The sequence below is a fragment of the Musca domestica genome, unplaced genomic scaffold (genome assembly GCF_030504385.1).
Source record: "Musca domestica strain aabys unplaced genomic scaffold, Musca_domestica.polishedcontigs.V.1.1 38, whole genome shotgun sequence".
Classification (NCBI taxonomy): Eukaryota; Metazoa; Arthropoda; class Insecta; order Diptera; family Muscidae; genus Musca; species Musca domestica.
Window position 1 is genome coordinate 7,091,174 of NW_026712324.1, and position 26,596 is coordinate 7,117,769.

Here is a 26,596-nt window from a genome sequence, read left to right on the forward strand (position 1 = left end):
AACATTCTTCCATTTCAAATATCAAAAAAAGTCAAAATAAACTGTCCCAACTTGATTGAATGGTTGAATAAACAATGACGCTGAGGGAACTCCATTCAAAGAAAACAACCACGGTTGTGATTGCTCATTTACATTCATGTGTTCGATCAACTCATGTTGCTGAACATATCAAACCGTCTCGAACACTCTTTTGATTGTGAGTGAAGTTATTCAAACTGAGCTTTCATTTCGATCCGATTCGATTCGATGCGAAAACGGTCATTTCGTTCATATCAAACTAAACGACTGCATCAACAAAAATCGTGTAAGAAACCGAGAGTGGTTGAATTTTTGCATACTCGTTGCAGCCCTCTGGTGTAGACACTATCTAGTGACTGCCATCGGATAAAACAGTGATAGTTCGCAATAATCTACATTTCTACATTTGGTAAACAAGGTACAGTTGTTCGACGACGGTAGCCAATGGGCAGTAGAGCGATTACTGCAGAGAAAATTAGATATAGCAGCGAAGCCGCCAATTCGCCGTGGCTGAACCCTGGCTTTAAATGGGATGCGCTGAGCGAATTTGGGAAGAGTGAGTAAAGAACGTCCATCGTGCGCGGACATTAAATCGGAAGACGGCGATAGCAAAGTCTCGGGAAATATCGGCGGTGGAAAAAAAAAAGTGAATTGCTGGCAGCTGGTGGACAAAATCTTTGGGTAAGTTTACTGTTCTGAGGAAATATTAAAAGTAACCCCAACCCAATCCCCAACCTAAAGTGCTAGTGAAAATTAATATTTGAAGTTTTTACGATCGAGAGGGCCGAAAGGTCTCCCGAATAAAAATTTAGTGTTTTCACGATCGAGAAAGCCGAAAGGTCTCCCGAATATAAAAATTAGTGTTTTCCGATCAGGAGGGCCGAAAGGTCTCCCGACTATAATATTTGAAGTTTTCACGATCGAGAGGGCCGAAAGGTCTCCCGACTATAATATTTGAAGTTTTCACGATCGAAAGGGCCGAAAGGTCTCTCGACTATAAACTTAGTGTTTCATTCAATCGAGAGGGCCGAAAGGTCTCCCGAATATAAAAATCAGTGTTTTCCAATCGAGAGGGCCGAAAGGTCTCCCGACTATAAACTTAGTGTTTCATTCAATCGAGAGGGCCGAAAGGTCTCCCGAATATAAAAATCAGTGTTTTCCAATCGAGAGGGCCGAAAGGTCTCCCGACTATAATATTTGAAGTTTTCACGATCGAGAGGGCCGAAAGGTCTCCCAACCATAAACTTAGTGTTTCATTCAATCGAGAGGGCCGAAAGGTCTCCCGACTATAAACTTAGTGTTTCATTCAATCGAGGGCCGAAAGGTCTCCCGAATATACAATTTAGTGTTTTCCGATCGAGAGGGCCGAAAGGTCTCCCGACTATAATATTTGAAGTTTTCACGATCGAGAGGGCCGACAGGTCTCCCGACTATAATATTTGAAGTTTTTACGATCGAGAGGGCCGAAAGGTCTCCCGAATATAAAGATTAGTGCTTTCCGATCGAGAGGGCCGAAAGGTCTCCCGACTATTAAATTTAGTGTTTCTTTCCATCAAGAGGGCCGAAAGGTCTCCAGAATACAATATTTGAAGATTTTTGAATAGAGAGGGCCGAAAGGTCTCACGAACCTAAAATTAGTGCTTTCTATGACAGAGAGGGCCGGAAGGTCTCACGAAAATAATATTTGAAGTTTTACGACCGAGAGGGCTTTCAGGAGGTCCGAAAGGTCCCCCGCACATTGGTTTTGACGACTTTTCCCATCGAGTGGCCTGAGCAGAGGAATACAATCCGGAAGAGGTATCATCACGGAACCACCAATTGCCGGAGACGACCAGTACGCAGAGGCGACGAAGACCACGAGTAGCAGACTTTTGATAAATCACATTGTGTACATATATATACAGTAAAATAGTAATAAAAGGGAAGGCATTGAATTTGTAAACTAAAGTAAAACTTGATTTTCTTCCCTCTCCGTCACTGCAAAATATAAATTTCTGTGACGAACCCTGCCACCCTGAGTATACCCCAGCAGGAGGCGGCCAGCTTTCGAAAACAAACAGTACACAAGCATAGTGTACTGTACCGGTACAGTGTCACTAAAAACAAGTTAAAAAGCAGTAAATTCGGCCGGGCCGAACTTTGAATACCCTCCACCATTTGGAATGAATTTGGAAATGTTCAAACAATGTTAAACTCTTAAAAATACCGAATATAGCCGTTATATTGGGGTCTACATGGTCATTTTTTGTCATAAGCCGTTACCATATTCAAATTCGAAACTTGAAATAAACGGTGAACAATGTAACTAAAATCATTAAAAAACCATATATAGGGAGGTATTATTATATCGGAGCTATACGAAGATCTGGACCTGCAAAGACAACTTTCTGTCATAGGCTGTAGCATCTATTACGATCTTCAAATACGACATCTCAAACAATTTCGGTGAGTATTGTACCTAAAATCGTCAAAAAACCGAATATAGGGAGGTACTGACATATGGGGCCTATACGAAGACCTGGACCAGCATAGACAATTTTCTGTCATACGCTGTAGCATCCATTACGAAGTCCAAATACGACTGCTTTTTAACTTGCTAGTTTTGTTTTTTTCACTTACATTCATTGATTTTTCGGTACCACAAAATAACAGGTAAATTATTTGCATAATAACCCATTACAACGCAACCACTAAAATACAAATTATTATCACTTCAGATTTGGTCCTTTTTTATTCTTTGGTCCTACCTATTCTCAATTTTCTACTTTCTTCAATTTCGCAACAAATCTAAACATACATGACAAAAAAATCAATATTTTTTTAATTTAATTGAATTATGTGGTACACTACCGGTACATTATTTTTTTTAATGTTCTGCTATGTGGTACACTACGATTTTGTAGTGCTCCGGCTGCGGAACACTACGATTTTGTAGTGTTCCGACTGCGGTACAGACGTTTTTCAGTGCTCCGACTGCGGTACAGTACGATTTTCGTTATGCTCCCGTACAGAATCGTTAAAATATTTTTAAGGGTTGTGCTCCGGTACGGTACATTATCTTAGTGTACCACTCCACCTCGGAGCGGTACAGCACAATACTGTTTATTTTCGAACGCTGGCGTAGACATGAGCATCCACCAACTTTAAACTAAAAGCCGTAAGTTTTTCAATTTTTTGAATTATATAAAATTTTGGAAAATATATTTAGAATTACAGTTCACATCAACTCTGCAAGCGCCATCCTAACAAATTATGACAGCAGGGCTCGAAATCTACTAGGAACGTGTTTTGTATACAATAACAATACCCTCCGGTTCCTTGCAATACACTCTGCTGTTGTGTTATTTAATTTTGTACACGATCGAGCTGAACGCCCTGCCTCCGTCTCTTCAAAGTTCACAGCAACATTAAAACCGGTTTGCTGTTGCACACAAGCACACATAAATCGCCACACAGAAAAATATTCAACTCATTTTCATTCTTAAAGCTGGCCATAGACGAACGATTTGTTGGTGTGATTTGCAAATTTATTGCTGCGATTTATTGCATATCGTTTCTCCACACACTCTCGAACAAATCATAATTCGGCCGACGTTGAAGAGTAAGCATATGCTACGAAGCGGATGATGTTCATTTTGTGTTTGAACTTCGGTTTGTGCTTCTGTTTGAATTTTGTGGCAGAAAATTTTTTATTTAACAATTGGTTTTTTCTGTTGATAGGAAACTTAAAAAAACATGTGCGACGATGCAGTGGCTGATGCAGCTGCGCTTTTAATTATATATACATGTTTCGACATGGAAAATAAAAAACAAGAAAAGAAAAAAATCGAAAAAAAAGAAAATGGAGTGAAGAGTGGTTGCTCGAAAGAAAAAAGCATTCCCATGTAGCAACGCTCAAAAATATGGAAATGCTTACTCCAAGGGATTATAAAAATTTTCCATTTTGTTACGAGTTTTTCCCATGATTTTTGTTTTTCTAATTTGTCTTTATATTTTTCACTTTTTGTTTGCCAAATGGCATTTTCATTTTTTAACACATCAAAAAATTCTATCATAAAGTCTTTGCTTGCCATTTTTTGTGTGCACTACATGACCTTTCGTTACAATGGTTGAAGAGCAACAGAAATGGCAAAATGGCTTAAAATTTGCGCAGTAGCCCACACACGTATGATTTGTTTGCCAACAAATTGCAAGTTTTTGAAAATTTTCAAAAACTTGCAATTTGTTCGCAAACTACCCCACAGACGTAAAAACGCGACCACAAACCCAACAAATTGCTCGAATTTATCGTTCGTCTATGGCCAGCTTAAAGCAAACTCTTGATCTTTTTATGTTGTTTCTGCTCCCAATCTAATTTATCAAACAGGAGTGCTCCCACACAAAAGTGTAGACTCGGTTCAAACTGCCACTTTTTGTGTAATCCTGCTTGCGAGCAAGTTTCTCTCCCAAGTGAAAATGAGCAAATCTGAGCTGTGGTTTTACCTTGTTATTGTACCATTGTACCATGGCTCAGTAAGAAAGGTTACTCAACTTCAAAGATACTACAAAAACGCAACTCTGTGATGGAGTCTTATGCTAGGAACACAATTGGAGCGAACGACGAATTTCGCCCTACGCGGCGACAAAATGAGCCGCGAAAATTCGTCGTATGGAACACAATACCGACGAAATTAAAAAACAGCTGATGAAGTTGTTTACTTTTTGCTCATTTGTTGACTACAATGAATTATACAAGAACACATAATTCTTTACGTTCTCTATTATAATTTCACTTATGTCCATCTTCTCTATTATAAATTCACTGATATCCATCTTCACTCAGGCGCAAGTACACAAATAAATAAACAAATTAATTATGTTTTTTTTATACGAGTAACAGATAGTAGAGTGACCATAACAAATTTTAAAGTAAAAAGTAACTTTATTTACTAAAACACATAAAATTCGTACAAGTATGGCCACCTTGTACTGTTTTGTTCGCCGGTCGCCGGCGTATGAAATAGAAATAAAGCTAATTGAGTTCGCGGCGACCGACGAAATTTTCGCCGGTGCCGTGATTGTGTGCACTTCCATATACACACATGTGTTTTATTTTTGACGACGAACATACGCCGCGAAAAAATTCGTCGTTCGCTCCAATTGTGTTCCTAGCATTATAGTGTCAAATTTTTCTTTAACAAATTTTTTGTATTTGAAAAAAAAAAAAAACCCGCGAAAGAAGGGAAAAAATTGTATTTATGGGGTAGCTTCCTTCTATCCTCTGTAATTATGCCATGCATGGTACTAACGTTTTTTTTCACATTAATGTTTTTGTATAATTGATTCCCGACAGTTTAGTAAAGGCGCAGTAAAAAATCTACGTTGTGCTAGCCGGAATGAAGTCTCAGAGACGACTAATTCAATTGTTTGCAATCAACATTTGTTGTAAGATGTAAATGTATATTCATTTACATCTCTAAAGCAGGGGTAGGCAAAGAGTATCCCATGGAATGTCTGTGTCATCACCAACACTCCCAACATACCAAAATACAATACAGCTTGAGAATAATATTATAAAAATAGTTTATCAGAACATTTTTTTTAACAACGCTTGAGAAACACTTATATTGCACAAACTTTTCTCAAATCTATTATATATATAAAAGAAAGTATAAAAGTTGTCTTAGTTACTATGCTCATAACTCAAGAACCGCTGGTATAATTTTAATGATTCAGATAAATTCGCAATTGTATCTAGACAGAAAAGGATAAATCCAAAAAAAAATCGCCTAAAAATTTAAATATTTGAAATCTTACATTTTGGAATTTAAAATTTTAATATTTTATACTGCATAATTAAAAAAAAAACAAGCAAAATATATCACAAATTTTATTAACAACCTCATTGAATATTTTCAAATAAAACAATAAGCAAAGGCTATAGTCGTGCGGGGTCGACTATGTTGTACCCTACAACACTACCATATGTTAGTCGCTTTTGAAATTAGAATTTTGACTAGGGACATTTGCCCAATATTTCTGCCCTCCGTCGGGCAACTAACAAGTTGTTGTAGTCCATTTTACAGCTAAATATAATCCAATGGTCATCCAAAATGCAAGAATTCTTCCCTGTCCTTAACTCTCTTCACAGGCGTGTCGATTGGCTTCAATATTGTGACCAGGAAGTTTTTCTGTTGGTTCGCTTGAACCTCTAAATATTTTGCGATCATCTCCAAAAGCAAGCAGCCCCTCCGTATCTCCAAATTTAGACTCATCTCTATGATTTGCTTGTCTACGATATTTGCCTATATTCGTCAACGAAATCAGCATAAAAAAGCCAGAAGTTAGCCTTTTGTGTATTTCGGATATCGCCTGTAAGTAATGCTGGTATTTTTCACACAAAATTAGTGGTCCATTGTACCCGCTGTCCTAAACTCTAACTTTATGCCAGATTTCGTGTCCTTTGGTTTCTATTTGTGACCTTTATAACGGCTGCAAAATCAGGAAAATTTTTAGTTGTTGGTCCATTTCAACCCCTAATATATTGCGGACATCTTTGAAAACAATAGGCCTAGCCCTTCTGAGCCCAACCGTACCCTTGCGAAAATTTTCGTGCGGATCGAACGATATTTGCAATACTTATATAATATCCCCAACCTGTGTTGTAAGGTAAAAAAAATATTACAAAATATACACTTCAATATTATAAGTCAAATTGAAAAAATCGATTGCGATAAAATATATGAAAATAAAAAAAAAATTCACAAAATACTACAGAATCCATATTAACACCATTATTGGCATATTTTTCTGCGATTTTTTTAGATTTTATACTTTAATGACAGGAGGGCATTCTGAATTGACAAAATTTGTCAAAATCGGTCCAGCAATTCTTGAGATATAAGCATTCTAACTAACATCCCCTTCCTTTGTATATATACATTGTATATATTTCGCTATATATAACCGATATACTTACTATCGGCATCTACGTAACGGTCAAAATTGACCCGTTCGTCTATTTGTGATTTCGTCGGGATTAAAAATATTCGCGGTTTAATGGAAAATTTGACTTTTATTTAACACAAATGTTGTGGCCTATTTCACCCACTAAATATTACCCGATGACCATCAAAATTGGAAGGCTTCTGCCCAGCCCTAAGCTCTAGCCCAACCCTTCCGCTTTGATTGATCTATAATTGCGACCTGTAGAGCAACTGCATAATCAGGGTGAGATGAAAAAACTGCAACCATCTACAGACTGCTGTCATTTCTAAGCCACTCGACCGACAGTTGTTAAAATTATTCCAGTGACATCTCATTATATTGTTTACAAGCGTACAAAAGCATTTTGGCCGAAAAATGGCTCGTGAGCTGAACATATCGCAGTATTCCATTCAGCAAATATTGAAAAATGAGCTCGGGGTAAAGCCATTGAAATTCCAAAAAATGCAAGAACTTTCACCGCAACAGAAAGAAAGTAGACTCAAAAGAGCTTCGCTTGACCGAAAGTGGTTTTCTCCGATGCGAAAACATTCGTTGTCCAGCAGTTTTAAACAAACAAAATGATCGTGTTTATTTGCCAAAGAGGTCAGCTGAAAATGTGCACCTTCGGTTGGCCACCAGAACTCAAGCGCCGGCCATGGTGATGGTGTCTGCCACCATAACAGCCTATGGTCACTCTCCGCTCGTATTAATGGAGTGTGTCATCAGAATAAATGCCGATATTATCGCGAAAGTATTCTGGAGAGTGCATTAAAGCATTGGGCAAATGTTTTATCTAATGGAAATTAGAGGTTTCCTTTCTTTGGTGACCACAAATGTCAGATTTCATAAAGAACTTATTTGTCTTTGACATCTTTTGTCTTAATGCTCTATAACTTTCGGTGGTAAATTTTCGCACCAATGTATTTTTAATAAATGTTAAAAAGGACAAAATGACCCCTTTGGTTACTCGCTTAAGAGTTCACATTTTGCGAATTCGGTTCGAAAGTTGGCTAAAACTTCAAACTTCCGTCCGTCCTTTCGGTCCGACAACACATCAACAACTAAATATAACTTTCGGTGAGAAGTCGGACAGAACACGCATCCGAAATCGGAAGTTTCATTAGACTTTCGGTTCGAAGTCCGACCGAACTCGGACAGTTTAGTTCACTGGGTTTGTCTACGAACGACGTACATATATATATATATATATATATTTGTTTATTTAGATAATGCTTTGTGTTGAGTTCAAACGAGGGGGCAACAATATTCGCTGATTAATGTAAATTGTTTTTTCCAAAGAATTTGTGTACAATCTAGAAACGAATATATACGTATGTATGTATTTGAGTGCACATATATATAATAAATGTAAACAGTATAAGTTCGGGGTTGCCAACAACCAAACAAAATCCCCAGCTAATTTTTTTTTTTCTGGATTCGGAAAATAACTCTGCACAAGTTACCGATTCTGATTTCGAATTCGGAACATAATTGTGTGAGATTTCCCAAGATTCCGAAATTTGAAACAACATTAGAGTTTCGTGACGAATTCGATTCAAATTCGCAAAACAAGAAATGAAAATTTCGGTATATTTTTCATACGTTTGATACGGATTTTGGAAAATCATCTAATATTTTTAAAAGATTTGTCCCAGCGTACGTTCCAATGCCACATCTAAATATTAAAAATAAAATAAAAACAAGTTAAATAGTATCAGTCGGTTTTGCCGACAGATGTATACCCCCCAGTTTTGAATTATGATTATTCAAAGTGTTCATCCTTTATGGGGGCGGTTCTGAAGAAGTTGACCAATATTGTACAATTCGTATCTGAACTAAGTCTGATACATATATTACAACATGTCATATTTGAACTATATCGTCCACTTCCCATACTTTATATAAGGTATATGCAAATTTTTGGAAAATCTGGAAATATGCGTGAGGTGCCGGATGTAGCTGGCCAAAGTATTGCACTTCATCTAATACAGATAAAAAATATTGATATGTGCAAGATTTAAAGGAAATCGAATATTTATATCCAATTTTATTTATGACAAATATAAGCATTGGAAATTGTGACCCTTTGTCGGTATGGTACCAGAAGGGGTTGGCAGATATCTATAATCTTCACAACAGATTTTGCGTTACAAAAATGTTTGGATGTGTAAAAGTTAAAGAGAGTCGAACACTTAAATCGCATTTTGTTTTCCAAAATTTTGAACACCATGTGGGGAAGTTACCAGAATGAGTGCGCCGATATATCCTATTTTCATAGCAGATCTTTTGTTAGTAAAAATAATGGCGTGTGTGGAATTTGTAGAGAACCGGAAGCTGATTTCGGATTTTATGATCGTTTTGGTTATTTAAAATGTTGACCCTTTGTGGGGGAGGTACCAGAAGAAATGTTCCGATCTCTGCCATCCTTAAAACAGATCTGGTGATGATAAAGATATTGATGTATGCCAAGTCTTGGAATGGGATGATAGTTTTGTGTCTTTTGCACAATTTTGTCCCTTTATGGCGGAGATATCAGAAGGAGTGCACCAATATATTCCGTCTTCGCACCAGACCTTGGGTCAATAAAAATATTGTGATGTATGTAATTTGAAGACAATCGGACTCTTACATCACATTTTATAAGAGTTATAACTATTGAAAATGTTGACCCCTTTGGTGGGGAAGGTACTTGATGGAGTGGACCGATATTGTCCATTTTCGTACCTAACCTAGCACTGATGCAAATATTAGGATTTGCAAAATTGGAGCAAAATCGGATTATCCTTTCTCTTTCTGTGCAGAAAAATATTTATTTTTTTTAATTTCGACCTTTTGTGGGGAGGTACCAGAAAGAGTGAACCGATATGACCCATTTCCTCGATCTAAGTTTTATAATACTATTACGATGTACCAAGTTCGGACCAAATCCCTTCGAGATGACAGACGGACATCGCAATATCGACTCCAAATGTCCTGAAACGGATTTGGTCCAAAGACACCTAGGGTCTAAAATTGTTATTTCGATGAGGCACGTTTTGGCCGTATTAAATGATATATACGCTCCGTGGTCATATGGCTTAGGGTATAAAAAATAACATTTTACGGAATTTGGCATCCCTGCTCTATATCAACGCGAAGTTGCAATCAAGAGAAATCAAACAAAGAAGTATTGCGAATTAAACACAAAGCGTAATTGTAGAGGCAATTGTACTGGGTATTCGCATCAAAATTTAAAATTGCGAATCTTTATTAAATTTCTTAAAAAATGTATTTGTTTTTAAATTTGGTTTTGGGAATTATATTAAACATTTTTATTCATATATGGTACAAACACAGGTTTTTGTTTTGACAAATTGCTGAGGCGCCAACCAATAGATCTGCCTTGCAAACTTCGGCAAAGAGTTTCACCCTCCTTTTCCTTCTCTCTTCCAATAAGTGCTTTTGTACATTTGAGATTAAATGAGTGTCTGCAGTTGACTGCTTTCGTCATGCATTACTGCGGTACAGCAGATTGCTCAAAACCGTGTTCTAGAACATGAGCGAAGTCACACACATTCTTATTCTCAGTGAATCAGTCGCTGTTGAGATGTCAACAAAGCAACATGTTAGCGGATGGTGTGCGCATTATTTTCATGTATGCACTGCACGGGGGAAATATTTTATGATTAGTAATGCATATGACCAAGCTCAATGTTTGTTTTGCTTTAAAACAATAAAAAATAAATTAGAGCGTGACATTAAAAATCATTTTATTAATTTTCATAGAGAGATTTCCGAGTTAAGTGAAGAGGAAAAAAGAAATTTGTTTGTACAAAAAAAGAACAGTTTTGTGCAACAAATAAAAAACTGGCTATATAATTTAGATAAAGATGAAAATAAGACCAGTAAGAAACAATTAAAACAAGAAATTTCAAGAAATATATGTCTTGACATTATTAGGCAGGGAAGGCCGTTTACTGATGGCCCGTATATAAAAAAAATTCTCATGAACACCATGAACAATCTTAGTCGTGACCTAAAATTTACACAATCTTTGCCTTTATCCCGTCAGAGTGTTGCCCGCAACTGCCTCCTGTTAGGATCAATTATTGAAAAACAGTTAATAGACAAATTAAAAAGTTGCGTATATTTTTCATTTGCGATGGACGAAAGCGTCGACATAAATGACATAAGCCAGTTAGTTATTTGTATTCGATGCATAGACAATGACTATAAAACATTTGAAGCAATTCCGTTACATTCCAATGTAACTGGAAAGGTACTTTTTGATGTCGTAAATGAAAAACTTCTTTCAATTGTGGACTCTAATAAATTGGCTGGTGTTTGCACTGACGGTGCGTATGTTATGTGTGGAAAAAAAGATGGATTTATTGGCCAATTAAACAAGTATGATTTTCAATTTGAAAACTTCCACTGCATAATCCATCAGGTAGCCCTAGCATCAAAATTTATGACCAACCTTCCACCAATGAAAAAGGCGGATCAAATTATTAAAAAGATTAGAGGGGGACATCACTCTTTAACACACCGAAAACTAGTAAAATTCTTGAAAGATAAATCGGCGCCATATAATGATTTAATTATGTTCAGTGAGGTACGGTGGTTAAGTCGAGGCGATTGTTTAAACCGATTATTTGCTTTAAAGAATGAAATAATGGAGTTCTTAGAATTGGAAAAAATGGAAGAGTACAACATACTAAAAGATAAAAATTTCATAACTGACTTGGCATTTTTGGCAGACATATCATGCATTCTGAATGAATTAAACAAAAAACTGCAAGGAAAAGGCTCCACTTTAAATAATTTGTGGAAGTTAGTTGTTGACTTTAAAAATAAGTTAAATTTTTTAAAGGAAGATTTAAAGTCAGATATCTTCACAAGTTTTCCGAGAACTGCACAAATTCAAAGCCAAGACTATTGCTTAAAAAAACAAGAACATATATCAATCATAGAAGAACTTGCTAATAACATGCAACAAAGATTCAACGATTTCAAACTAATTCAACCAATGCTGGACATGTACGAAAATCCATTTACATGTGATGTATCTCAATATCCGCTACAATATCAAACGGAATTGATAATACTACGTAGCGAAATGGAAGCCCCACAAGAAATCGAACTTGATGAGTTTTGGAAAAGCATCGACAAAAATGATTATCCTTATCTAAAAGATATATCATATAAATGTGCATCATATTTTGCCTCAACTTATATTTGCGAACAAATATTTTCTGACCTAAAGTATATTTGCTCTAAATATAGAAACAAATTAGTCTCCACACAGCTGAGGAGCATTTTATTAATAAGAAATGCTGGCATTTCCTTTTAAAGCAACAGTCTTAATTTGTGAAAATTATACATTGTATGATTAGATATGATCTTCCAAAACTTACAAGCTTTATATATTTCCTGTATGGAATGTAAATAATTGCAATATTTTAAAATTTCTTCATAAAATTAACTGTTATTCAAACACTCAGCACACAGTTTACGTTTTTTTATTCCAAGTACTAGAAATTTTGAATTCAAGACGACATTGCTAAATAATACATACATTTTTTGCCTTATGTATAAATATATATTCAATGACAAGTGGTTTTCTCTACAAATATTTTACTTAATTGATGAATTTTATCTTTTATTTCGTATTCCTATATTTTTAACTAAAAAATACTGCATGTTTTTTTTTATCAAATTTTAGTTATTTCATACCATTTTGTTTAAAACGCACTTTATATTTTAATATTATTAGCTTTTATTTTGGTCTTTGAAACTTATTTGAGCTTCCACTGAATTATTTAATTTTTCATTTGAAATATAATTAAATTTAACAAAATATTTCCTCACATCTTTTTTGCAGATGAATAAAAGATTATTCTTGCAAAATTAAAAGATCGTGAAATGTATCGAATTCAATTTTTTTTCTCTTGCAAAAACATACAAAAACTGCAACCCATAAACTCGAATCAGTATTGACTGCTATCTATAAAATTTCTTTTGAATTAACACACTTTGTTTTTTTGCGTATTTTTTTTTTTCATTTTACCGTCAGACCATGTATATCTTGCCTGCCATTTCTTACAGTGCATATTCTGTTACTCTCACGCACACAACGACAATTCTTGTTTTGAGCTCCCCTGGGTACAGTCACCACAAAATTCTCCGAACAAGTCGTGTAAGGTTATTCACGTCAACTGACTCACAGTTGTTTTTGTATTTTTTTTTAAGTTCGCTATGCTTCAGCATGCGATAATGCTCATATGAGATGCATTATACATGCATGTTCTCACATACATACAGTGAGTTCTATTTTTTCTCATTCTTCATGTATTACTCTTTTTATACCCTACACCATACATAGTATGGAGGGTATATTAAATTCGTCATTCCGATTGTTATTCATCGAAATAATAATTTTAGACCTAACAAAGTATACATTTTTTCCATCATCAAATTCTAGGACGAATCGCGTTAGAGTCAAAATGAACTATGACGGAAAGTTAAAATTTTGCACCGATCTGTTTTTTGTCTGCAAGTAAGTCAAGTTCGAAAATGGGCTATATCGGTCCATGATATCGTATAGCCCCCATATACGGTACCCATGACTATGACCATTTGATGATTTTAGCCACTTTTTGTAATGGAAATGTCCTAAAATCCAAAAAAGGAGTTACTTGTGAGTACTTTACTCCCTGGAAGAGAATTGCCTATATGGGTCCACGATATCGTATATCTCTTATATAACGGTTCCTTCCGATATTCAGTATATTGATGATTTTAGTCACATTTTCCTAATGGAATTGTCTGAAAATCCACACAAGGAGTTCCTTCTGAGTATTTTACCCTTTGGAAGAGAATATTGGTCCACCATATCGTGTAGCCCCCATTACAACTATGCCTTTCGATATTTGCTATTTGGATGGTTTAACGATATTTTTTACCAGAATTGTTTCAAATTTCGTATTTAAAGTTCGTAATGGGTAGTACAACCTATGACGAAAAATTGTCTATGTAGGTCCAAAATCTTCATATGGCCTTATTTTGTATTTTGATGATATTAGCGGCATTATTCATAGAAATTGTTTCCAGTTTGATCATATTAGAGACATTTTTACAGCATTTTTATACCCTCCACCAACAAAGGTATGGAGGGTATATTAAGTTCGTCATTCCGTTTGTAACTCATCGAAATAATCATTTTAGACCCAACAAAGTATATATATTCTTGATCAGCGTAAAATTCTAAGACGATTTAGCCCTGTCCATCCATCCGTCTGTCCGTCTGTTGTAATCACGCTACAGTCTAAACGAATTAAGATAGGAAGCTGAAACTTTGCACAGATCTCTCTTTTGTCTGCAGGCAGGTCAAGTTCGAAGATGGGCTATATCGGTCCACGATATCGTATAGCCCCCATATAACGGTACCCCCGATATTCTGTATTTTGATGATGTTAGCCACATTTTTCAATGGAATTGTCTGAAAATCCACACAAGTAGTTCCTTGTGGGTACTTTATACCTCGGTAGAGAATTATCTATATAGGTTCACAATATCGTATAGCCTCCATATAACGGTACCCCCCGGTATTCGGCATTTTGATGATTTTAGCCATATTTTTCAATGGAATTATATGAAAATCCATACAAGGAGTTCCTTGTGAGTACTTTACACGCAGACATAGATTTGTCTTTATAGGTCCACAATATCGTATATCCCCCCATATATCGGCACCTTCCTATATTAGATATTTTAAAGATTTTAAAAGAATTTTTATTGGATTTAATTTTTTTGAAAATTTTCTAATTCGTTCCAACAAAGACCTAAAATGGTAAAGACTAGACAAAATGCATTCTGAGCAAATGGTTTGTGGCTATGCTACCTTGAATAACAGCTCCTGACGGAGGCATGTTAATATAAAAAACACAATTATAGGAAATAATGTCAGATAAAAGTTTGGACAATCCAAAATATTGGTTTCAAAATTCTATTCCATATACCTTCCCAAATAATTGCATACTGCCTTAGCGGTTTAAATTGCTTAACATTGGTAACTATGTTGTTACGATATCATAACAACAGAGGTATTTTTCATAGGGTTGCCATATTTTACTCTGTCTTGTCCTATCTTTATACTTTTATGTCTTTGGTTCCAAATGGTGGAGGGTATTCAAAGTTCGGCCCGGCCGAACTTACTGCTTTTTTACTTGTTTTTTTTTAAAAATTACTACAGCCTATGACGAAAAATTGCGCATGCAGCTCCTCGTCTTCATATAGATCTCTCTCTCTCTCTCTCTCATATAACGGTTGCATTTAATCGGTATTTTTCGACGAAATTTTCTTAACATTTTGTAAGTTCTATCCAAATGGTGGAGGGTATGCTGCTCTTTTACTTGTTAAGGTTTCCGCTGTAAGAAATGGAATGCTGAAGCAATGCTATGAAATATTTAGAGTGGTGTACAGTGTCATACAGTCTGTTAGTCCCCTCCTTGTGTGCTTTGTATCAATGAGCTCACTCTTGCGTGTGTGTTGATTATGGAAATACGTGTATAATAAATTTCATTGTTAAAGTTTTGCGGCTATCAATTTCGGGTCACAACCATGCTCAAAAGAGTCAACTGTAAAGAGATTAAATTTCCAAAACTGGGTCTGTTAGGCAACAACGCGCCTTCGACCAGTTCGATCGACCAAAAATATTGCAGCTGTAGGTGATGATGTCGCTCGACACTCCATCAACTGAGAGCTGATTATCGAGCTAATATTTTTCATGAATAAAAAATAAATCTGCACATGTTTCCAATTCTGATGTCGAACTCGGAACAAAAATGTGCGAGATTGCCAAATATTCTAAAAGTTTTGTTTTTTTTTCGGAAAAGAGAAGAATCGTAAAGGACATTAAGAGTTTCGTGACGAATTCGATTATAAATCGCAAAAGAAACAAGTCAAAACGCAAGTAAGTTCGGCCGGCCGAACTTATTACTGATTACTCCCCACCATTTAAAGGAACTTAAAAAAATCGTAAAAATTCTTCTCAAATGAAACACTTTATATGTGGGCTATACGAAGACATTTTCCTTCAAAAGTAATTTTTTGTCATAGACCTTAGAACCTATTACGAAATTTAAAACAATTCCGGTTAATAATACCGCTAGAATTATCAAAATACCGACTATAGGGAGTTACCGTTATATGGGGTCTATACGAAGCGTCTATACGAGAAGCGCATATAAATGTGCCTACGAAGACGAGCCATACTACAAAACAGATACGAAACACTATTCAACAAGTTCCACATCACCACTGGCAAAGGAGAAAAAAATAAATTGTTTTTCCACCAATACAAAGCTGTAAAGCTGTGTATACAATTTGCAAATATGTTTTTTTTTTTTTCTACACATTTAATATTGATGCATACCAATGAATACATGTAGTCTTTGTAAGCAACATAAAACTGATTTATCTTTTTATTATTATACTGACGATGGTATTATTATACGGACGGTGGTAAAAATATTAAATTTGCCATCTCATTTAATTTCGAAACTCTTAATTTCCCATCAGTGAAAGACCACTTGCACTTGCATTCAATCACCATCGTTGAATGCAATCGGAATCATTTGTACTATGATCCAATGCACAGATACGAATACTTTGTCTGATATAGAGAATGTTATAAAATTTGTAACCTTACCTTACAACACTGCATTTGTTTTAAAAACTCCTAAAATTGGTTCCGTTGGAACTGGTAAACGTACGTATTAGTCAACAACACTTTACAAACTGAACTTGCCTGAGCGGATTGCAAAATAATGTTTGTGTGCATGGTAGACTAATACAGCTAGATGCATCAACACTTGGGAACATTGAAATGCCAAATTTTTTCAATGTTTCTCCAAAAATAAATAGACTTTTATATGTTTTCTTATACGACGTCATTCGGAGATTATTATAATATGCGTTTTTCGACAATTTTTATAAATTTAAATAATTTTTCATTCAACATTTTTAATTCCAAAATCGGTTTGACAATTCGTTGTCCCAGCAGCTGTGTCGATGCGCCGACCTACATTCTTCTACCATGAGTGTATGAGTTGTTATTAACCCTGTACTGTCGCAAGGGGTGCATGTGTACTTAAAAGTATCGTGAAGTAGACAGAATTTGTTTATGTGTGCATAAAGCCGCCGCGGCTTTGCTGCAAAAATTCTATTATGGCACAATTCGATGTTAAATGGTGATCTCTCCTGACTAGAATTCGTATCACATACATATCAAAACGTGGAACTACTACTACTTGCATATGCACTGGTTGAGAGAAATATTTAGATATAGCAAGTAGTAAAGATTCGCCGAAATATTGAAAATTGTGACCCTATGTGGGTGAGATACCAAAAGTCATAGTCCGATCTCTAACATATTTAGAGCAGATCTTGTGTTGATTGAAATATTGAGATGCGATAAGTCTGAATGAAATCGGATGTTATTTTCGCGTTTTATGAATATATATAAATATAAATATATATATATATATATATATATATATATATATATATATATATATATATATATATATATATATATATATATATATATATATATATATTTATATTTATATATATTCATAAAACGCGAAAATAACATCCGATTTCATTCAGACTTATCGCATCTCAATATATCAATCATTATTTTTACATATATATATATATATATATATATATATATATATATATATATATATATATATATATATTTTTTTTGGTTTTTTTTTTTTTAAATTTTTTGGGTGGTGAGGGATGGGGGGGGTGTGAAACTACTAGAAGGAGTTTACCGATATTGTCCAGTTCCGGACACGATCTAAGTTTGATAATAATATTTCGGTGAACTAAGTTTGGGCCAAATCAGATACTCCCTTCGAGAGTTACTGTGCGTACCAGCCAGCCAGACAGACGGGCGGACATTGCTAGGTCAACTTCAGATGTCCTGAAACGGATTTGGTTTAGGATCTAAAACCATTAGTTCTATGAGGCAAGTTTTGGAGTATATATAAAATGATTTATACCCCCTCTAGCCATATGGCTGAGGGTATAAATAAATTGTGGCACTTATGCGGATATTTAGCCCTGCAAGCCTACTTTGTGTAAAAAAATCGGAATCTATATATATATATATATATATATATATATATAGGGTATAAATAAATTGTGGCACTTATGCGGATATTTAGCCCTACAAGCCTACTTTGTGTAAAAAAATCGGAATCTATATATATATATATATATATATATATATATATATGTATATATATATATATAGATTCTGATTTGTTTACACAAGGTAGGCTTGTAGGGCTAAATATCTATGCGTTTCCACAATTCCAAGTTAAGTAAGACTTAGTACTTCCCTTAGTAATTTTAATACTTATTTGCAATACCTTTCCATTTCTCAATCCTTAATTTAGGTCAATTTAAAACTTTTCGAACAACAGTAGAACACTTTTCCAAACCCACCATCAAATATCAAACTTCCAATCGCAACTTGATAGTAATACCAATTTTTTAGCTCTATTCTTTTACATAGTATACCAAATGGTAACGTTTAACAATTTTTGTACCGTTTTAAAATTTTTCATAACGATCAATTTTGATTTTCGGAAAACCTTTGATACATTTATCCCGCATTCCATCATGCCTTTACAGGTAATGCAATGGGAATTTATTTTTCATAATCTTTAAATACGGGATCGTCATGGCAAATAAGAAAAAATCTATAGAAGTAAGTCATTATTTTTGAGCCAGCTGCTAATGCAACGGGTATGTGTTTGTCATTACTAGTAATGCTAAGAATGGCTTATACTCTCCTCAAATTGTTACTGAGATTTAAATGTACTTGACTTGTGAATATCAAAAATTAGATTTATGTGCTCTCAATGATTGTAAAAATATTCTTTTATAGTTTTTCCGTATATATGGTCATAAAATCCGCCGAATACCAAAGATAAAAGCTCATTCCGTCATATATTTCATTCGTCATATGCAAAAATGTTAGAAATTAAAACAAATTTTATTTGAAAAATTACTTGAAACAAATAAGTTCACAATTATTTTTATACCCAAATATTAAACATTATCGTTAATACAAACATTTATTTTTGCCCACACATAGGGTTAAATCGAATCGATAACACGAATGTCACACCCAGCTATTTAAACATATCGCTGTGCTAATGTGCACACAAAGAGAACTGAACAAGAAACTATATACAATTATTTCTATATAAGTTAGGAGAATATTTTTGCCCTTTTAGCTGTTTTAGTGGTACAAATGTCCCCAATGGTGTTGACAACAAAAACGCAAATAATAACCATTTCGTTGTCATGCCACGATTTCATGCATATCGTCTTGACGTGTTGGATAGATTATCGATAAAAAAAATGTATGGCTCCTTTAAGTTGAGCGTACTTACATATTTCCGTTAAATTTCAAATTAAATTTATGCTATGTTCTCATTACACTTTCAATAACGTTGTTTGCTCTCAGAATGCCATTCATACGGCACGATTCGAAATTCGAAGTAAAATAATTCCCTTTTTGAAAAATGTTGTTTGTTGATTTTAATACGAATTTATACGAAGATACATGAAATTTTCACTAATATGAATAGAAGAAACTATTGTTTTTCTCCCAAAGATTTATAATATTATTAATTTTACAAATTTCATTCACGTTTTCAACATTTTGTGTAAATATTGATATTTCGAACATATTTTTGTATTTTTCTATTTCTAAATTCTGCTGGAGAGACACTTGTCAAACATTTTGTTCTTCAGATACAAACATTTTGAAAATATTGCCTCTTTTGTTTTCAGTTTTCTGTGGAAATTTCAACTCGTCGACAAAATGCATACCTCGAATGAGAGAGAAAACAAAATGTACTTTCGTTTGAATGTACATACGCCATTCAACATTGTAGTTTTCATTCATAATTTTCAGTCTTCCCAATAATTTTTAAAATTTCATAAAATTTTTCTATTTTTAATTTTTAAATGTAATATTTTTTTTTTTCGATAAATGCTCTCATTTGTTAGGGATGGGACATATTTTTCATTGTTCTGAGAGTGATTTGATTTGAACAATGAACAAATACGAGTGTTCGCTCAGGAAATTTTTTGTAAAGAATTAGGTAGTTTTTTCATAGTTAAGGGTCAAACAACGAATAGAGGGCGGATCAAGTGCCACATTAGTCTATGACAGCTTTCCACCTGGTCTTTGTTGAAGTCAATTAGGTGTTCTTTATTATACCCTCCACCATTGTATGGGGGGTATATTAAGTTTGTCATTCCGTTTGTAACACCTCGAAATATAAATGTTAGACCCCAAAAAGTATACAGGGTGAAATAAAAAGACTGCAAGAAAGTCAAACGTCATTATATTAAGAGTTGTTTGATTTTTCATCTTTGGCACGAATTATGGCCTTCAAACGGCCAATGAAACCGTCACACGCTTCCCATATGTTGAAATTTTGGCCCATTCCCGGCGAAGCGCTTGCTTGAGGTGATCGACGCTTTGGTATTTTTTAGTGCCAATCTTGCTTTCCAAAATACTCCAGACACACTAGTCCAACGGATTGGTATCCGGAGATTTTGGTGGCCATTATGAGCTGGAAATGAAGCGAGGAACCTAATTTTATAAACATTCTTGGGTGGCGCGTGCTGAGTTCTGTTGAAATGTCCAAGATCTGTGGCCAAAATGTTTGCTTTAATACACCCTCCAGAATATTTTCGCGATAATATTTGGCATTTTTTCTGATGCCACGGTCGATTAATACGAGCGGAGAGCGACCATCGGCTGTTATGGCGGCCCACACCATCACCATGGCCGGCGCTTGAGTTCTGGTGGCCAACCGAAGGTGCACATTTTCAGCTGACCTCTTTGGCAAGTGAGCACGATCATTTTGTTTGTTACAAACTGCTGGACAACGAATGTTTTTTCATCGGAGAAAACCAAATTCGGCCGTTCACCACTTTCGACCAAGCGAAACAACTCTTTACCTCTTTTGAGTCTATTTGCTTTCTGTTGCGATGTAAGTTCTTGCACTTTTTGAAATTTCAATGGATTTACCCCGAGCTCATTTTTCAATATTTGCCGAATAGAATATCCCGATATGTTCAGCTCACGAGCCATTTTTCGGTCACTGCGACGCGGGTTTCGATCAAGTTGCTTCTTTACTTTTCCGTCCACTACCTTGACGTCGGGCTACGCTACCAGTATCACGGTAACGAGCGATGGTACGAGACACAAACGATTTATTGACATTTATATGCTGGAGTGCTCTAACGATAACCACTTGTAGTTCTCCAGCCAAATATAAAGAAATCACACTATCACGCTTGAATTCCGTCACGAATAACTTTTTTCTTGAAAATTCTCACCAAAAGGCTGTACGCTTGTAAACAATATAATGAGCTGTAACTGGAATAATTTTAACAGCTGTCGAACGAGTGGCTTAGTAATGACAGCAGTCTGAAGTTGGTTGTAGTTTTCTCATCTCACCCTGTATGTGCCTTTTAGCATGTTTTTTCTTTCTTCTGTTTCATTTGTACTGTACACCAAGAAGCGTTGCAGTCTTTCAGTAAGTTTACAAATATAGGGGTTAACCCATTGGATTTTTGTATACCAATGGACAGAGTTTGTATACCAATTTACATGTTATCTTACTGTCTGTTTATATGTAGTTACGCAAAGAAACACTTGCAATATGTTTTTATTTAACAAGCAAAAAATAACTTAAGCTCAACCGGGCCGAACCATTAATACCCTCCACTATTTGAAAGATACTTGCAAAATGTAAAAACATATCGTTGACAATATGCCGTTAAAATATAAAAAATCGAATATCCTGTGGTACAGTTATATGGGGTTATACAAGTTTGTCGACCTATTTAATTTCGTTCGGAAGTTAGTGTGATTTTCAAAGACGAACGGAACGGAACTACATCTACATAGAATCTTATGCTGATGGACGGTTCCAAAAAATTCTAGTCATGTATAGAAGTTTTTGGAACCGTCCATCAACAAAATTAACAAAAATTTCTATGCCTGACCATTTTTTTTTTTTTCAATTTTAAATTCTTTCATGTTAAATACGATTGCTTTAGCAAAGATCTTGTCAATGCCTAAAAATATGCTTCATTTTTCATTACAGCGTATTGGGCTCTTGTCTGAGACTAATGAATGTATAGACAAGGTAAAGTCAGTTTTGTCTTTTTATGCAGGTAGATCTCAGCACGCTTTTGGACAGTCAACATGCTGGTTTACACGCTCGACCTACTGTTTTTATACCCTCCACCATACTATGGAGGGTATATTAACTTTGTCATTCCGTTTGTAACTCCTCGAAATACTCATGTCAGACCCAAGAAAGTATATATATTCTTGATCAGCGTAAAATTCTAAGTCGATTTAGCGATGTCCGTCTGTCTGTCCGTCCGTCTGTCTGTTGTAATCACGCTATCTTTCGAATGAATTGAGATAGATGGCTTAAATTTTGCACATATGTTTATTTTTCCAGTAGGCAGGTTAAGTTCGTAAATGGGCCACCCCCCTATATTCGGTATTTTGATGATTTTAGCGACGTTATTCGCCGGAATTGTTTCAAATTTGGTATTTGAAGTTCCAAATGGATACTACACTCTAAGATAGAAAATTGTCTGTGCAAGTCTATGTCTTCGTATAGCCCCCATATAACGGTACCTCCCGATATTCGGTATTTTGATGATTTTAGCGACATTATTCACGGGAATCGTTCCAAATTTGGTATTTGAAGTTCGTAATAGATACTGCAGCATAATACAGAAAATGGACCATGTAGGTCCACGTCTTCGTATAGCCCCCATATACCGTACCCCCCGATATTCGGTATTTTGATGATTTTAGCGACACTATTCACCGGGATTGTTTCAAATTTCGCATGTGAAGTTCGTAATGGATATTTCAGCCCATGCTAGAAAATTGTCTGTGCAGGTCCACGTCTACGTATAGCCCCCATATAACGGTACCCCCTATATTCTGTATTTTGATGATTTTAGCTACATTATAAACAGATTTTTCTTCAAGTTTCGCATGTAAATATTGTAATAACTTATGAAAAAGTTGCCTATGCAGGTCCACGTCGTCGTATAAGCATTCGGTATTTTTAGGGTTTTAACAGAATTCTTAACGGATTTTATTATTTTATTTTATTTTTTTTTTTTTTGGAAATTGCCAAATTTGTACCAAATGGTGGAGGGTATTAAAAGTTCGGCCCGGCCGAACTTACAGCTTTTTTACTTGTTTATCTTATTGTTTATCAAGATTTTCACTTGATTATACCCGTAATTTTCAATGTCAACAAGTAATTTTCACTTATCTTTTATTATGGAACATTTTCAATTGAAAATTATTTTCAACCGAAAAATATCATACAGTTCATGATATTTTTAACATTTTAGAATTGTGTGCTTTCAATATTTCCAGTCATACACTCCTGAAACCGAATAGGCGACATCTGCTGATTATTTCTTCGTCTATATTTTCCTTAGTCTATGAGTAAGCAAGCCTAATTATACCCTCAGCCATATGGCTAAAGGGGGTGTACATTAAAACGTGCCTCATCGAAATAACGGTTTTAGACCCTAGGTCTCTTTGGACAAAATCCGTTTCCGGACATTTGGAGTCGATGTAGCGATGTCTACCCGCCCGCCTGTCTGGATGGCTGGTGCGCACGGTAACTCTCGAAGGCAGTATCCCATTTGGTCCAAACTTGGTACATATATTATTATCAAACATTGAAACCTCTTGAAGTACTTCTCCCCCAAAAGGTCGAAATTTCAAAAAAAAAAAAATATGTTGCTGCACAGAAAGAGAAAGCATAAACTTATTATTTGCGTGCTTCGTCTGGTGCGGAAATGGACAATTTCGGTCCACTCCATCAAGTACCTCCCCCACAAAGGGTCAAAATTTTGAATAATTATTACTCTTATTAAATGTGATGTAAGAGTCCGATTGTCTTCAAACTACACATATCACAAAACTTTTATCAACACAAGGTCTGTTGTGAAAATGGAGTATATCGGTCAACTACTTCTGGTACCTCCCCCACAAAGAGTCAAAAAAAGGGGTTGAATATCTATGAAGCTCAAAAAACGCGAAATTAACATCAAATTCCATTCAGACTTGGCGCATCTCAATTTATCCATCAACACAGGAACTGTTGTAAATACGGTAGAGATCGGACTATAACTTCTGGTATCTCACCCGCAAAGGGTCACAATTTTCAACATTTTGGCGACTCTTTACAACTTGCTATATCTAAATATTTCTCTGAACCAGTTTTTGCCCATACCAATATTTTATTTGTATTACATGAAGTGGAATATTTCGTTCTGTTATCTCTGGTACCCTACGCATATTTTCACATTTTCCAAAAATTTGCACATATCTCATACAAAGTATGAATGAAGTACTCGATATAGTCCAAATCTGGCACTTTGTAATATTTATATTTTATATTTTTATAAAAACAACAATAAAGGGATAAAGCTTGACCATTTTGCAACAACAAAATACTACGGTATCCCGAACAAACAAGCCACACTGTTCTATATCGGACTTACATATATTTATATCAGACCCCCGTATAAATAGACCAATGATTTAAGGTATCTTTAAGGATACGGAAGAATTTTTGGAAGGGACTAATCCTTTTCATGTTAAATTCACTCTACTTTACAGTGCCTCTTCATATTCGTTATTTCACTGATTGAAGTCCTAATGAATTTCGTGTTCTCATTGGATGGATTATTGCCATATGCAAGTAGAAATAGTTCCACGTTTTGATATGAATGTGATACAAATTCTAGTCAGGAAAGATCACCATTTAACATCGTATTGTGCCATAACATAATTTTTGTAGCAAAGCCGCGGCACTCATAAACTAATTCTGTCTACTTTACGATACTTTTAAGTACACATGCACCCCTTGCGACAGTACAGGGTTAATAACAACTCATACAATCATCATTTTGCATTTCGCTCAGCCAAGTTCAGTTTTTAAACAACATAATTTTGCAGTCCGCTTAGGCAAGTTCAGTTTGTAAAGTATTGCTGAAAAATACGTACCTTTACTAGTTCCAACGGGACCAATTTTAGGAGTTTCGAAAAAATACAGTGTTGTAAGGTAAGGTTACAAATTTTATAACATTCTCTATATCAGACAGAGTATCCGTATCTGTGCATTAGATCATAGTACAAATGATTCCGATTGCATTCAACGATGGTGATGCAAGTGGTCTTTTACTGATGGGAAATTAAGAGTTTCGAAATAAAATCAGATGGCAAATTTAATATTTTTTCCACCGTTCGTATAATAATCCCATCGTCAGTATAATAATAAAACAATAAATCAGTTTTATATTGCTAACAAAGACTAAATGTAGTTTTTTGGGATGTATCAATATTAAATGTGTAGAAAAAAAACATAAATAAAACCAGTAAAGAAAGTCCTAAAGTCGGGCGGGGCCGATTTTATGATACCCTACACCACTTTGCTAATTTAGTTGAGCTCCACTTTATAACTAAAAGTTTTTATGGGAGATTTCAATCATACACGCTATGATTATAATTATAATTTAAAGTTCAAAGGACTAAATATGCCGAAGAAGATACAAATTATCTTTTAAATTCGGACTTGTATTGCCCATTTGGTGCAAAATTAATTTAAAATCAGTTAAAGATATATATGGGAACTATATCCAAATCTGAACCGATCTCGATAAATTTTGGCAAAGATATTTCTGAGCTGTATTTGATATATTTCCCTGAATATCGTTGTTACAGAGTGCATATTACGGCTGTGGGTAACAAATATAACAAATCGGATGAACTGTATATATGGGAGCTATAGCTATATCTGAACCGATCTTCACCAAATTTGGCATACTACCTTGTAGACTAAATTCGGTCGTATGTGCTAAATTCCATCCCATTTGGGGAAATATTAGACGTTTGGTGCTCAATAAAAGGTAAATCGGACGAAGTTATATATGGGAGCTATATCCAAATCTGAACCGATCTCGATAAAATTTAGCAAATGTATTTCTCAGCTGTATTTGATATATTTCCCCAAATATTGTTGTTACAGAGTGCATATTACGGCTGCGGAGGACAAAAATAACAAATCGGATGAACAATATATATGGGAGCTATAGCTATATCTGAACCGATATCGATCAAATTTGGCATACTTATTTTCAGGCCTAATTTGGTTGTATGTGCAAAATTCCATACCATTCGGGCTGATATTACACGTTTGGTGCACAATAAAAGGCAAATCGGACGAAGATATATATGGGAGCTATATCTAAATTTTGACCGATTATCTCCAATTTCAATAGGGTTCGTCCTTGGCCCAAACAAATGTTGTATGCAAAATTTCATTTCAATCGGATAATAAATGCGACCTGCATTTTGTTCACAAGAATACATGGACAGACGGACTGACATGCATAAATCAAAAGGAACTATGGGTCTATCTCGTTTCCTTTTGCCTGTTACAAACAAATGCACAAAGACATAATA

The 26,596-nt window shown here is 35.1% G+C and overlaps 2 protein-coding genes across 7 annotated transcripts in view; one reads left to right on the plus strand and one right to left on the minus strand.

Annotated features, from left to right (window-relative positions):
* LOC101899086 (G-protein coupled receptor Mth2) overlaps positions 1-16,831 on the minus strand; it is a 36,595-nt gene extending 19,764 nt beyond the window's left edge. The window contains exon 1 of the mRNA XM_059126416.1: positions 16,676-16,831. The gene's annotated coding sequence lies outside the window, so the exon portion shown is untranslated. The remainder of the gene's footprint in view (positions 1-16,675) is intronic.
* The window catches only part of LOC101889113 (G-protein coupled receptor Mth2), a 361,585-nt gene that overhangs the window by 259,130 nt on the left and 75,859 nt on the right, over positions 1-26,596 (plus strand). For 2 of the 6 annotated variants that reach the window (XM_059126423.1, XM_059126426.1), the window contains exon 1: positions 35-699. The exons of the other annotated variants lie outside the window; for them this stretch is intronic. The gene's annotated coding sequence lies outside the window, so the exon portion shown is untranslated. Of the gene's footprint in view, positions 1-34; positions 700-26,596 lie in introns of those variants that run through there. 6 annotated transcript variants of the gene reach the window in all.